We start from the raw sequence: 14,400 nt of genomic DNA, 5'->3' as shown, positions 1-14,400 counted from the left end.
TTGGGTTATGATTTGTATAACAAAAGAGTTATCCTGAATTGTACACACATTAAAAATAGAAAGCTAATTCAACTCATATTACCAAAGTTCCAAGTTAAATATACAAACTTTCATTGAGGTTAAAGGAAATCATAATATACCTCAAAACGAAAAATGATGATTCTCTCCCTTAAGATTTGTGGGAATTAATATATTAGTTCTTTAATTAATAACAATAACAAAATAAGAATTTTGAAACTATAGAATAATAAGTTATTTAGTTAGTGTTATCAAAACATTCACAATAAAATTAATATTAATTACATAAAGTCATATCTAAATTATATCTTATACAATGTGGTTGCACTAAGTAAACATCATCTCAGTAATAGCTCTTTTCCCCTACAAGTTGTTCTAATCAGAAAGTGGAAGTGGACTGCATAATTATCCTATAAAGTTTTTGTTGTTCGTACTAGCTAATTGGCAGATTGGACCCAAGTCAACGGAATTTTATGGTTATTTGAAATAAGATTTTTTTTTTCCTTTTTCAACAAAAGTTTATTGCTGTTCCAAATACAGTCAAGTCTTAACAACATGATGAGACCTTTACAAACAAACAGTGATGACTGTTGTACTCTAGTTGTCAGGCAAAAATATAATAACTGACCATCTGCCGCATACTTCAACAAAATGGGAGAGTGAGTGAACATGGAAACAGCATTAAGAAGGGAAAGTAAAGAAATTAATGAGCTTACAATGAGTTTGGGTAATTATCCTCTGTACTTTGGTGCTTGTCATTGCTGCCAAATTCAATGGTTCATCGGGTTAATTTCCTGTTCACGGTTCAATCAAATCTTTCTTGTGCCATTCGAATATTACACCAACCCAAACCATGTAAAAGAGTTACAGTGCCAATGTATCTACTCAATGGATAGAAAATCATTTATAAGTTACATAAATCATACTTAAGTGTCCAAAATGTATCTAACATAGCCGGTAAACAAAGATGCTAGAGACCTCCATTTGATTGAAAAGGCAACATGATGCCAAGTAACATGGGCATGTTCGAGAAAAAAAATACTGTAAAAAAATGTAATATAACTTATGTGAAAAGCCAAGTCTTTTTTATATCGAAATAAAACTAAATGGACCAATTTTATGGGGAAGCCTTCCATGAAGAGACAAGAGAAACAATGTGAGCCTTGAGTCTTGACTCTTGATCCCTTGAGGAGAAAAACAAACGGGCTTCCAGCCCAATCCGTGAGGTGTGAGAAAGGTGGACCGTGAGCCATAATACTACCAATTTGTGATGACATAGCATGATGCAGGTTTAACCCCATTCCATAAAATGAAGCATAGGCCATAAATTTTAATCACGATGTGGAGAATATAGGAGCCATGAGCCCAACCCTTGAGGTGATGAAACAACGTTGCCATGAGGCCCATGAGCCGATTATGTGATATGTAAAAGGCCATGAACCTGTTCTATGAAGTGAAGAGTATTGAGCCCAACCCAAAAAAAAAAAAAAAAAAAAAAAAAAAGGAGTTTGGGGTAAAGCCAACCAGTATGGTTAGAGGAGAATTTGAGCTTTTCTACAAATTTAGGGTCCGTTTGTTTTGGCTTCAAACCATTTCAGGAAATCATTTTCGGTAAAACCGTGTGTTTGGTTGTGCATGGAAAATAGAATTTCTGGAAATGCATTTCATTTGACCATAAAAATAAAGGCTTTGACCCGGAAATCATTTTACGTTTCTATTTTCACTTCAAACCATTTCCAGGCTCAGACGCCCAGAGAGAGAGAGAGAGAGAGAGAGAGAGAGAGAGAGAGAATACAACGCAATAGAAGCTAAAGCGTCGATCGTACCACCGGCGAGATCGTCGCACCCTAGCACCTGCGAGATCGTCGTACCCTAAGACCGATCCACCAAAAACCAATCTCATTCTCGACCTAAAGCTCGTTGGCGTCCCCGTTCTCGCCATCGTTCTCGTTCTTGACTGCTAGTCACCGATCCGATCTACCCATGAGTAACCCAGTCACCAATCCGATCTACCCATGAGTAATCCAGTCACGGATCTACCCTTTTTCTCTCTACCCATGTTGAACCCAGTCATCGATCTACCCATGACGAACCCAGTCACCTCCCTCTCTCTTCCTTATTCTCTCCATTTGACCGGATTTGATGAATTTTTTTTGGTTGGGTTTTGTTTCTTGTGTTTATCTATTAAGAAATGATATTATATATTTGTTTGGATGCTGACAAAATAGTTGAGAAAATGTGAAAAATTTGTAGGAAAATAGCATTTTCAGAATGTTACCAAACACATAAAAATATTTTCTAGAACAATTTTCATAATGCAATCAAATACTAGAAAATATTTCCTTTTCCGAAAATAGCATTTCTGGAAAATATTTATTTTCTAGAAAATATTTTACATCGAACCAAACACAGCCTTAGTCCAAATGCCATTCCTTCTCTATCTAATAAAATAGTGTTGACATGGTATAGATTGTCCAATAACACCGCACCATGTTGCATGTGGGAAAATTCCCGGGTTCTTGTATCAAAAATATCGGTTGAGGGGGCTCACATCAAAGGCTTCAAGTTCAACTAATGGCCGTCAAGAAGTATTGGGGAGAAAATTATGCTTGAAAATTGCTTATTTTCAGTAATTTATTTTTATAATTTGAGATAAAATATTAAAAGCTATCTTATTTTTAAAAAAACTGAATTTGTATTGTTTAAAATAAATTTGAGAGAAAAAAAAGGTAGAGTGAATTATTTAAGTAAAAAGCTAGCTCATATCCGTTGCCAATGAGAATGCAATAGCCAGTACAAGTAGAGGTGTTTGCAATGAGAATGCTCTAATTCTAGGCGGGGTCTTGACTCTTGACTCTTGGGCAGTAGCCAGTAGGTGGTTTGGTTTGGCTGGGTATACTACTATATCTAAAGGCAAGCCATTGGTTTAAGCCTGTGCCTTGGTCAAGCCCGGTTTTCATGGGAATTGATGTTTGTAGGTGGGGTTGGCCTTTCCGTTAAGAAATCCAAGAGTAAGAAAAGTCAAGAATATGATTGGATTCTTCCTAGCTTGTTCAAGTCCTTACCGTGTGAGAAGATTAAGAACCCCAGGTTTCAAAGTTATTATACTTCATAGCTGAAAATATTTACTTATAAGTTATACCTACTTGCATTCTTCTAGAGCGAGCATATATGGCCAACACTATTTGGACTGAGGAATAGGCCCAAACAGATAGCCTATTAAGTAGTAACCCATTAAGTGGGTTAATGGCTCTTCACCTCCCCTTGTGCACTTATCTAGCCCAATATTTGAGTCCATTCATATTAGTCTATTAATCATCACAATTAAAAAAAAAAAAAAATAGTCTCTTTCCTTTTCAATGTGGGATTAAACATTTTCACTAATTTCTTATCTTTTATATTCACTCCCACATCTTTACATTTATGTTGTGATATTTATTCATTTTAATTAATTAATATTAAAATGCTCAACAGTTTGTAGATATTTTTTCCCCCCGAAAATGACTAGTTTAAATAGGATTATATTAAAACGAATTGAAAAGTCAGAATTGGAAAAATGAAGGTTACTACAAAAACATATATGTCCGGTTGTTTTGGTTTTCAAACCTGCTTATTGGGCTTGCAAGCAAAAATTCTAGTCAAGGAATTGCCTGCCGTCGCAAACAATTAAGTTGCATATATACTAATACCAAACCAATTCCAAGTCCAACATATATAAAGCTGTAAAAGATAATAATAATTCTTTTTTGGTAAACAAGGCTTTTCATTCAACAGCTAAGCTGCCAAACCAGCAACAACAGAGTTTGCAGAACGATTATACAAGCAACAGCAAAATCTCAGCTAAGCAACAAAGAAAACGCCGAAGGAGGATACACATAAGCAACAAATTAAGGAGATTCCAACTTTTATGGAAAGTATAAAATGTTGTTAAAAAAAAATACTGTGTCCACAAACTTTTGACAACACTTTCACAACAAATTCTTAATAGCAAGTTGTTTCTTACCGTTATTGGTGGGCAAAAAAGTCATTTCAACAGTGAATTCGAATTAAAAACCCATAACAACTTGTCACGTAAAATTTGTTGTAAAAATTTTGTAGACTACTTCTCTAAAAGAAATCAAATATCTTTTACTTTTTCCTTTCCCATAAAAAAAAGTTTCTAAAAATATTTTCTATATAAACCAATAACCTAGGCATCTATTAACTTTTCCCAACAACAAAATCCCAAGAAAGCAAAGCTCCAAGTCTAGCAAGTACATCAGCACACTTATTTATTTTCCTATAAGGCTATAAGAGCATCACTATTGGTGGTGGTAAAATAGCCTTTTAGCTATTTTACCACCTCAACCTCCAATTAGTGCCCAACATTGGTGGAGCCAAAGGCAATTTTTTTTGCCTTCTTGCTATGGTGAACTACTAAGATGTCTTAGCAGTTCATTGTAGAAAGGAAGGCATAAAAAAAGTTATTATTTTATCACTTATTGGGTTTTGTGGCAGAGAGGAAGAGAGAGGAAGTGAGAAAGAAATTAATAAAAAAATGATCAATAGTGTTTGGCTGATAGGAAATATAAGAGCATTGATACAAGATATGTTGTGAAATTGTGTGTTAAAATAGATAAAGTAACTTTTTGAGGTGTTAAATGTTAAAATTTTTAGCTCCACTAATATGGATGCTCTTAGTGTTAGATTTTAACCAAAGGAATGCGTTCAATCCCATTCTTGCAATTAGCAACAATGAAATCAATAACATTTGAAGAAAAAATGAAAATACAAGCTTCTTTATTTCCTTCTTTTGTTATTTCTTGCCATTAAAAAGTTTTTTTTTATTACTTCTCAAAAATAAAAGTTTTTTATTTTATTTTTTATAATTAATTTGGTTACCAAACAAATGCCAAAACTTCAATGCATTTATTGTGAGATCGGTATTAATATTATAACTTCAAAACATATAATCACTATAATTTTATTTATTTATTTATTTTTTGGCCAAAGAGCGAACTACACTTCTAAAATTTAGGGGTCTTTGAATTTTATACTCTAGAGTTTTAAAATTTGAATTTTTTATCTCCTGAATTTATATTCGGTTTGCATTAGCAGTCCATTTGTCCATATTTTCTATTAGGTGCCACATAAACTTGCTATGCGTGTTTAGTTTGTCCAATAAAATAATATTAAGTCATTTTTATTATGACACTTGACATCATTTTATTTAATGAATTAAACATGTGTGACAAGTTTATATGACATTTAACAGAAATATGGATGGAGAGGCTTTTGTACTAACAAAATATAATTTTGGAGAATAAAATCGATATTCTAAAATTTCGAAGTGTAAAATCCAAAAATCCCCAAATTTAAGGGCTGTAGTTTGGACTTTAGCCTTTTTTTTTTTTTTTTTTTGGTGGGTAATTCAATGTTATCACTATGAGTTGATAATGTTTTCAAATGCTATATGATTTTTCAATTAAGAGGACTCACACTAGTCTTTGCAAAATAGCAAAAGGGTACAATTTTACACATTCAAGCCCCCAAAATCTCCCACATCAGTTCAACTATAATTGTGTAATAGAAAATTACTACAGTAACCATATTTACACGATTAATATTGCTGTGTATTTGAATATTTTATTAATTTCTTTATTTTTATATTCATTTATCATATTTCATCTCACTTTTCTACTTTTGTTCTCTCTCTTCTCTTTGTGTCTCATAAATGAATTCAACATCCACCATCTGACCACCACAGCAAGTTAGAAACCCAACACCAACCAAGCCAAACAACCACCACCACCACCACAACCCATTACAATACCTAATAATCCGATCACAAAACCTGGTCGACCCATCAATTGAAAACCCAAATCAAACCCAGCAACCCAAATCCAAAAATCAAACCCAAACCCATACCTGGTCGGCCACACGATAGCACACTGGTCTTTGAGACCTAAACATAGTTGGCAAAATGTATGAATTCAGATGAGAGGGACCGATGACATGAAGCATTGAGAGAGTGAGAGAGAGAGAGAGAGAGAGAGAGAGAGAGAGAGATTTCTTCGGATCTCTGTTGATGGGTTGATTGGGTGGGTGGATTTCTTTTGGTCGTTGTTGATGGGTTGATTGGGTGGGCGGATTTCCTCGAGAGATTTAGATGATGAGAACTGAGAACCAAGAAGAGATAGACTTAGGTTGAAAGGAAAGAAACCTGAGGTTTTTGGTGTTTTGTGAGAGTAAAAAATAGTTAAATAGAAAAAGGTAATTTGCAATGTAGAATAGAAGGAAAAATGAAAAAAAAAAATTGATGAAAAATGATTATTTAAATAAAATATAAAATAAGGGACGGCGGAGAAAATGGAGAGAGAGATCTAGGAAGAATAAAGAAGAAAAGAAAGGAGGGGAGGGGGAGGAGAGAGAGAGAGATCTGGGAAGAAGAAAGAAGAAAAAGAAACAGAAACAAATACAAATACAAACACACACACATAGAGAGAGAGGAGTAGGAGTGGTTCTAGTTTTGGGTCTTGATGTTCTTAATCAAGATGAACTAGATCTAAATTTGATCATTTTTTTTTTAATTATGCTTTTTTCTTTTGTTAAAATTGATAAATTAAAATTTTAAGTTAAATGCTGATGTGGATCTGACGTGGCATTTATTAGTATTATTTTATTAGTCACATCAGAATCTAACATGTAAACGGTACACTTTGTCTATTATGTATGCAATTTCTGTTAGTGAGACGATGCTATGGACCAAAATGATAACAATTTATTATTTTCAGGGACCAACATAGGTGTTACAAAAATATTGAGACCAAAACGGAAATTGGCCCAAAATGTAGGGACCAAAAGTATAGTTTTGCCTATTTTGAATAGTCTCATTGAGCCTACAGAACAAAGTCATTATCAAACATTTATGGCAATGACATTGATTTACATGGAGCATCGTATTCAAAGGCAATGGTTAATTCATAGGTAGTTTCAGAACAATGCTTCGAGCTATCATGTAAGAGTGAGCCCTATGGTTGGACCCATGTGTGGGGCCCACCCACAATATGGTAAGAGCTCAGAGTACTGCTATGGAAATGGAAAATGCTAGGACTATAACTTTTGCCACAACTTGTTCACATGGCAAGTTGTGAATGGTAAAGTAAAAGTAGTGGGTTCATGTGGGTCCATTGCTTCACCATTTACGACATATCATGTGAATAAGTTGTGGATTTAGCATTACTCCAGTGGAACTATCTAAGTATTTTCCTCATTTTGAGCCTAATAACCAAAGTCAATATTAAACATTTATGGCAATGACGTTGTTTCCAAACATATAGTACTTATTGGACCCATTTGTGTGATGTAAGTTGCCCTAAAATTCCACATGGAATGGAAACCATATGTTTATAAGTCAATATAGTTAACGCGTAGTCCTCTCCATCTAGCAATTAGCAAAGGTTAGCTTGACAATGTCCAAGAGAATGGCAAACCAAAAGCCCCTACTTTCTAAATTCCAATCCTTTCTTTTGCTCAATCTCAGCCTTTGCGGTTATAAGCCTTTGGTGATGGCAAATGAGTTGATACCAGTTGGAGTAGTTCTTGATTTGAAGTCCCTAGTTGGAAGAGTGGCAGAGAGGTACATGTTCATGGCTCTCTCAAACTAAAGCTCAAATTAGTGTGAAACACTAAAGCTTGTTTGGACCCCAAATTAAAAAAAATATGGCTAGATTTCTTTTACCTTAACTTATCGAAGTGCGGAATAAGAGTAAATGAGTGCAATTGTGATGCCCCAATTTGATTGATTGTGTGATGTGTGTGGGTGTGTGATGAGTCCCACATTGGGTATTTACTGGGTTGAACTGGGCTTTATTAACATCTGCAAGGAGCCTTAATTGTGACTAGTCCTTTTGAGGTATAGCGCAGATGTGGCTAGCGCTTTTCCCTGGGTCGTTACATATGGTATCAAAGCCGGCCCGGTAATCCCGTGTGGGCTCAGAGACACTACCCCACAAAGTGGGCCCTAACGAGGACGTTAGGGATTTAAGTGGGGGAGATTGTGATGCCCCAATTTGATTGATTGTGTGATGTGTGTGGGTGTGTGATGAGTCCCACATTGGGTATTTACTGGGTTGAACTGGGCTTTATTAACATCTGCAAGGAGCCTTAATTGTGACTAGTCCTTTTGAGGTATAGCGCAGATGTGGCTAGCGCTTTTCCTTGGGTCGTTACAGCAATAAACCGATAACACTATTCTAAGCTATATTCAACCACAATAAATAATAAAAGAAAAGCTTAAAGAGTAGGCAAGAGAGATGAAAACATAAGATAACACCAAGATGTGTTATTGAAGAGGAAATCGAAGAACTAGGCAAAAAACCTCTCTACGACCCTCCAAGACAAAATCGATCTATTAGTGAATAAAGTTGGAGTACACGAATAACAAAAGACCCTTCAAACCTAGTCTACTCCATGTACTTGAGCCCTCCAAGCTCCTACTATCAACAGACTTCTCGGAGTCTTGTCTTTACTAGCTTTCCGGATCCCGCAGTTCAGCCTAATTGCATCCACTACTAAATGGCTTTTTCCAATATTTCCCAAAGGCACCAAAACTTGACTCAACACTCAGATTGGGTGTGGTAAGTGTTTAGGCTAAAAACCTCTCAAGGATGTAGAGATTGAGAGGTAGGAGTAGAGGAAAACCAAGAAAAAATGTGTAGATGATTGTGAGTATAATAATCTCTAACTCTCAAGTGTTTTTATTAGGGTTTTCTCTGTGGATAAAGAGGGTATTTATAGTGTGGGTAAAGAATTTGGTAAAACACTTTATCTTTTTGCCAAACAGAGAGTTTCACCGGTACCTCACGAGATGGCCTTTCTTGCGAAGTACTTGTGAATTTGACAACTTGGCATGACTCTTCAGTTTCTAGTCATGTGCTTCACACGTGGCGTATTGTGGGATACTTTATTGCAAGTTTCTCGCGAGTTAGTTGCAAACTGCACTGATTCTTCTTTAAAACTTGATTCTTCACCAATCTCTCACACTCATTCCTTACAATTAAAACCCACATAAATATAGGGAAATAATTGAAGAAATTACAATCAAATTTGGTACGGAATTAAAGCCAACAAAGGGTAGTTGGAAATCACAACTTTAGATAGACTTCTATGATGTGAATCATATCTATAGCACAAGACTTTCTCTCCTCAAAAATGATTCTGGGAATGATGTAATTGCTGTAGCATTTGCAGGTATGGACGTAAAACTTAATGTTTCACACATATGATCATTATATAATATAAGCACAAGCTAGCTCTCATACACAAATGAAAACATGATAAGTTGTGCATATATCGCTCCACATGATGAAATACCATTGGAAATGAGTTCTTTTTTTCCCCAAAAATCTTGACAATAATTAATCTTAAAAGCAAGGAAAAGTGTTACATACACTAGGATAGTGCAGCCTACAAAGCTTCTCGTAAGAAGATTTTTAAGATTAGGATATTTTCCAAGAATAAAATTCTTTTTTGTTTCAAAGTCCTTAGAACATACTTGTCAATTTCAATGTTAAGATTCTATCTTTAGGATCTATAGTGTACTGTGTAGTGTGTACATAGAACATACTTACGTTACTCAGTAGTCTTTACGCTTTTAAAATTATAAAATTTAATTGTATCATGGAATGGATTCATTTTAAATGAAAATTGTAAGGTTGAATTTAATCAACCATCTTGTTGGCTTTATTCCGTGCTAAATTTGCTTGTATTTCAGCATTTAGTAACCTTGTATTTAGGTGGGTTTGTTGTAAAGGTAGTGAGTGAGATAGAGTGTTGAATTGCTCAAGAGTGTGCAAGAAAACAGAGACTCGGGATTTGATCTCGCAGGTGACTCGTGGCTCCAAGTCGCCAGAAGCAGCACACGTGCTAAGCATGCCAGAAGTTGAAGCGTCATGCTAGCTAGAGTACTACAGGACAAAATAGGACAGCTGGCCGTTTTGTTATCTCGCGGCTGGATCTCGCAACTCAGTCAAGCCGCGAGGCCAAGTCGTGAGCCAGCCCTGCTACAGGACAAAATAGGACAACTGACCGTTCTGTTATCTCGCAGCTGGATCTCGTAACTCAGTCAAGCTGCGAACCAGCCCTGTTTTGAAAAACTTGACTCTTCACATTTCATTCTCACCCTAGTATAAATACCCCTTATACCCACAAAAGAAAGAGAGCTTCCAGAGAGAATTTTGAGAGAGAAACCCTAGAGTTATACAAGATTGATTCATCCACAATCTTCACATAAGAGACTCTTCAAATTCCTCAACTCTCTTCCTCTCCATTGTTAAACCCTTGAGAGGTCTTTTTACCAAAACCTTTTCTTACCATATCCATTACTGTGAGAGGGCTGTTTGGTATTCTGGGAAGTAGCTAGGAAGGAACCAATCTACATTGGTTTATGCTATGGTTAAGTAGCGGAATCCGAGAAGCTAGAAAAGAAATAGGTTCGGCGCAACCTCGTTGGAGCAAGAAGCTTGGAGGGCTTAGGTACATTGGGTAGATTAGGCTTAGAGGGTCTATTGTTGTTCATGTATCCCAACTACATTTTCTAGTGGATTACTTACCACTTGGAGGGCGGCGGAGAGGTTTTACTGCCGAGGGCTTCGGTTTCCTCTTCGATAACACATTGTGTGTTGTCCTTGTGTTTGCATCTTCTTTCCCTTTATTTTTGCCTTCTATTATCTGCTGTGGATGTGATTTTAATTGGCTTAGATTGATTACCAATTCTGTTTATAGCTTCTGTTCATTTTTCGCACACTAGTTGTTTGTCAGAAAACTTGAATTGGTTATTTTGTATTTAGGGGGTCTAAACGTTCAAGGGTGTTTTATACACTATTTGAACTTTCAAAAATAACTATCATTATTTTCTTTTCCATCAGCAACTTTAGAAAATTACTGCAAACCCTTGTCCTTATACTAACAAAATTAAACAAATGTATCTCACTCTCAACTAAATCACCGAGAGAATTTGCTCCTCCACGTTACTAATGCTCCATTCTTTTTTTTTGTAAAAGATTTTACTAAAAATATTTTTATCAATTAATTTTGTTTGTTTTATTGTAAAATTTGGTCAAACTTGAAAATATTTTCCGTTGACCGTGACTCCCCCCCCCCCCCCCCCACACATCTAGTGGTCGTTGGTCTGGCTGCTAGTCTAGTGGCTGGTGTTGACAGTTTGGTCGTTGAAGCTAGTGGCTTGGTCATTGTACCTAAGCCACCATTTTTGGTGGTTTGTGTTTAAAAATTTTTTATATGTGCCACCAAATACTTGAACACGTATAGTCAAGTTCAATTTAGGTCTTATAAATATATATCTTCATAGGGACAGAACCAAGATTTTCTCTTTGGAGGGCCAAAGCTTGAAACGAAAAAAAATTTTCACCTTTCAATAACAAGATATATACAAATCCTTAAAACTGTATTAATATATGAAAAATGTAAACTAATATCTATTCATTTTTTTTTTTTTTTTTTTAGAAACAAACACACACACAAGGGAGAGAGAAAGAAGTTCCAACATAAAGGTACATTACAACTCCACTCAAAAGCTATGGTAACTTTTAAGGAAGAGTAGGGCAAGTTATACTACGCACAACACATTCTTTTAAGCAATGTGAGACAATTAGCCCCCCTTTTTTTTTGAAGAAACAAACGCACATACAAGGGAGGGAGAAATGGGTTTTAACAATTAATACAAAGGCACACCACAACTCCACTCAAAAGTTATGGTAACTTTTAAGGAAGGGTAGGGCAAGTTATACTATACACAACCCACTCTCTTAAGCAATGTTGGATAATTAGCCTTTTTTTTTAGAAACAAACACACACACGCCCGCGCACACACACACACACAAGGGAGAGAAAAAGAAGTTCTAACACAAAGACAATTAATATCTATTCAATTGGTAAAAGAAAAAAATATGAAAAATAATTGTTTCCTAATATATTTTAACTCAATAACATATTAAAATGGAATTCAATGTTATTTTAAATCTCAAAAATGATCTAGTTTTGATTTTGAGATAAGCCTTGTTGTGATTTTAATTTCAATGCACAAAATCTAAGAGTTCATTAAAAAAAATGCCATTTTTACATTTTTCTTGCAGCGCCTAATTTTGACAACATTTATGATTGGAAAAGTCACATATTATAACTAAAAACTAACTAGTGTTTGCGAGTATATTTTTAAGAAAAAAACCCAAACAAAAAAGGAATCAAATCATTTAGATGTAGTCAAACATGACAACATCCAAACCCCAAAGATTTAATTTTTTAAACTTTGGATCCTAACAGGAAAAACTAAAGAGTCAAACACAATTGTTTTTTAAAAAAACCAAAAATTGTTTGAATATTTTAAAAAAAATTAAATAAGTTGATACAAAAAAACACTTACGAATCTGTTAAGTAAATGGGATGTTTGTTCTAGGAAGGACCACATACTACAGGAATGTACTAAGTAACCATTTTATTTTTTTGGGGAAATATTCAATTTGAGGGGCCAAGTATAATTCTTCCCCAAATTTAAAATCTTAATCTTATGCACATACACACTATTTTTTTTTTAATATAAAATAAAAAATCTTAGGGGTTCCCTTAGTCTAGAAATAGCTTCTTTTTTTCCTTCCTTTTTTTTTTTTTTTTGGAAAAGGAGTCTATAAATAGTTTTTTCCCTTTCACCTTCACCTTTTTACAATAAACTAGTCGAAAACCCGTACAATGCACGGAAACTTACCTATTTATAATAGACTAAAATAATTTTATAAAATTTTAAATTGATTATGAAACTATACTATTGCGTGAATTGCTCCTATCTTTTTGAGTTACAATTTGATGAATAAGCCAAATTTAGATATTGAAAAAAAAGAAAACTAAAAAGTTTTGATGTTAAAACGTTCGAAAGGGGAAAAAAAATCAGGAAATTTACTGGCACTGCCTAGAAATTATTGAAACAAAACAAAATATATATGACTACCAAATAGAGAAATATAAGAGAAAGATAGGTTACCTTCAAGAGAATAATCCATAGTTATAACAGTTGAAATTTGCTAAACTGTTTCAAATATTGCAAAAAATTGAACCCAAAAATTTAGATGGTTAAACTTTCAAAAGACAATAAAATTAAAAATCAAAACATTCAGAACCTACAAATTATAAAAACAAAACAAAAAAAAAAAGTCATTATTGCGAGACAATTTCAGTAAGGATGGAAAGCTTTTCTAAGTTTTTTTTATCTAATTCTTCCTAATTGATGAAAAATTTGGTTCAAACATTGTTGAACACTTTAAAGGTGCAAATAATATAGGCTTCCAACATAATCTTTAATTAATAAACAAAGAAGCATGACACCATAAGAGAAAACATAAGATAACATATAGTGCATACACCTTACTCCATAGCTGTGAGAAAATATTCACACAAAAGGAATTGAAAACTTGTACATACGTCTCCATAAGGTAAAGCTTAAGGTTATATAATCTAAAATAATATAGAATATAGCATCTTTGAACCACACAAAAAGTTAGCAAACTTACTACAATACTTGTAGTTATACTATATATTGTAAAGTACTACTCCATACAAAATAAAAGCAAAAAAAACTAATTCACAAAAAAGAGAAAAAGCAATAGCAAACGTACCAAAGAAATTGAAACTTAGAGTTTTCTCTCTTAGTGGAGACAGACAGAGGAGATTGTTTTAGGGTTTTTAAAGATTTTGTCTTATATATATATATATAAAAGACTCCTGTTAGGACTCTCTCACTATTTAGTTTTAAAAATTAAAATTTTTTTAAATTAAAATGATGATGTGGAAAATTGTGGGAGTTTCAAATGTTTCGGTTATATATATATATATATATATATATATATATATATAGATTATTGGCATGTTGTAAAGTATTAGTTTTGTAGTTGTGATAAACTTCGTAACCTCTTTATGAATGGAGCGCATGGCAAAGCTAAGACTTGAATTGGAAAATAAAGAAATAAACAAACAGTATTTTATACCAATTTGGAAAATAAAAAGTCCTTAATTTTGAATACTAAGTGATATTTAAATGTAAAAATTCATTAAAAGATAGTATATATATTAATCATTGTTTTATGTTTATCTATGACTTAGTGTTGGAATGGCTTGAATTTTAGTGTCAGAGGCTTGATATTACAAGCCAACATTAAATGTTGTTGCTGTCTTGCATAAATTGTCAAAAAAGCAAGAACAACATTCTGACATGAAATCCAAAGTTTGCTTTCATCTTTGGTAGCCGAAATGGATCACTCATTGGCAATTAATGCTTACCATCTTTTTTGAATTATTAAGTTCCATGTGCTGAAACTATTGACATTTCGGCTGAAC

The sequence above is a fragment of the Quercus lobata genome, chromosome 2, assembly GCF_001633185.2.
Source record: "Quercus lobata isolate SW786 chromosome 2, ValleyOak3.0 Primary Assembly, whole genome shotgun sequence".
In the NCBI taxonomy this organism is placed as follows: domain Eukaryota; kingdom Viridiplantae; phylum Streptophyta; class Magnoliopsida; order Fagales; family Fagaceae; genus Quercus; species Quercus lobata.
This window is presented reverse-complemented; position numbering follows the sequence as displayed.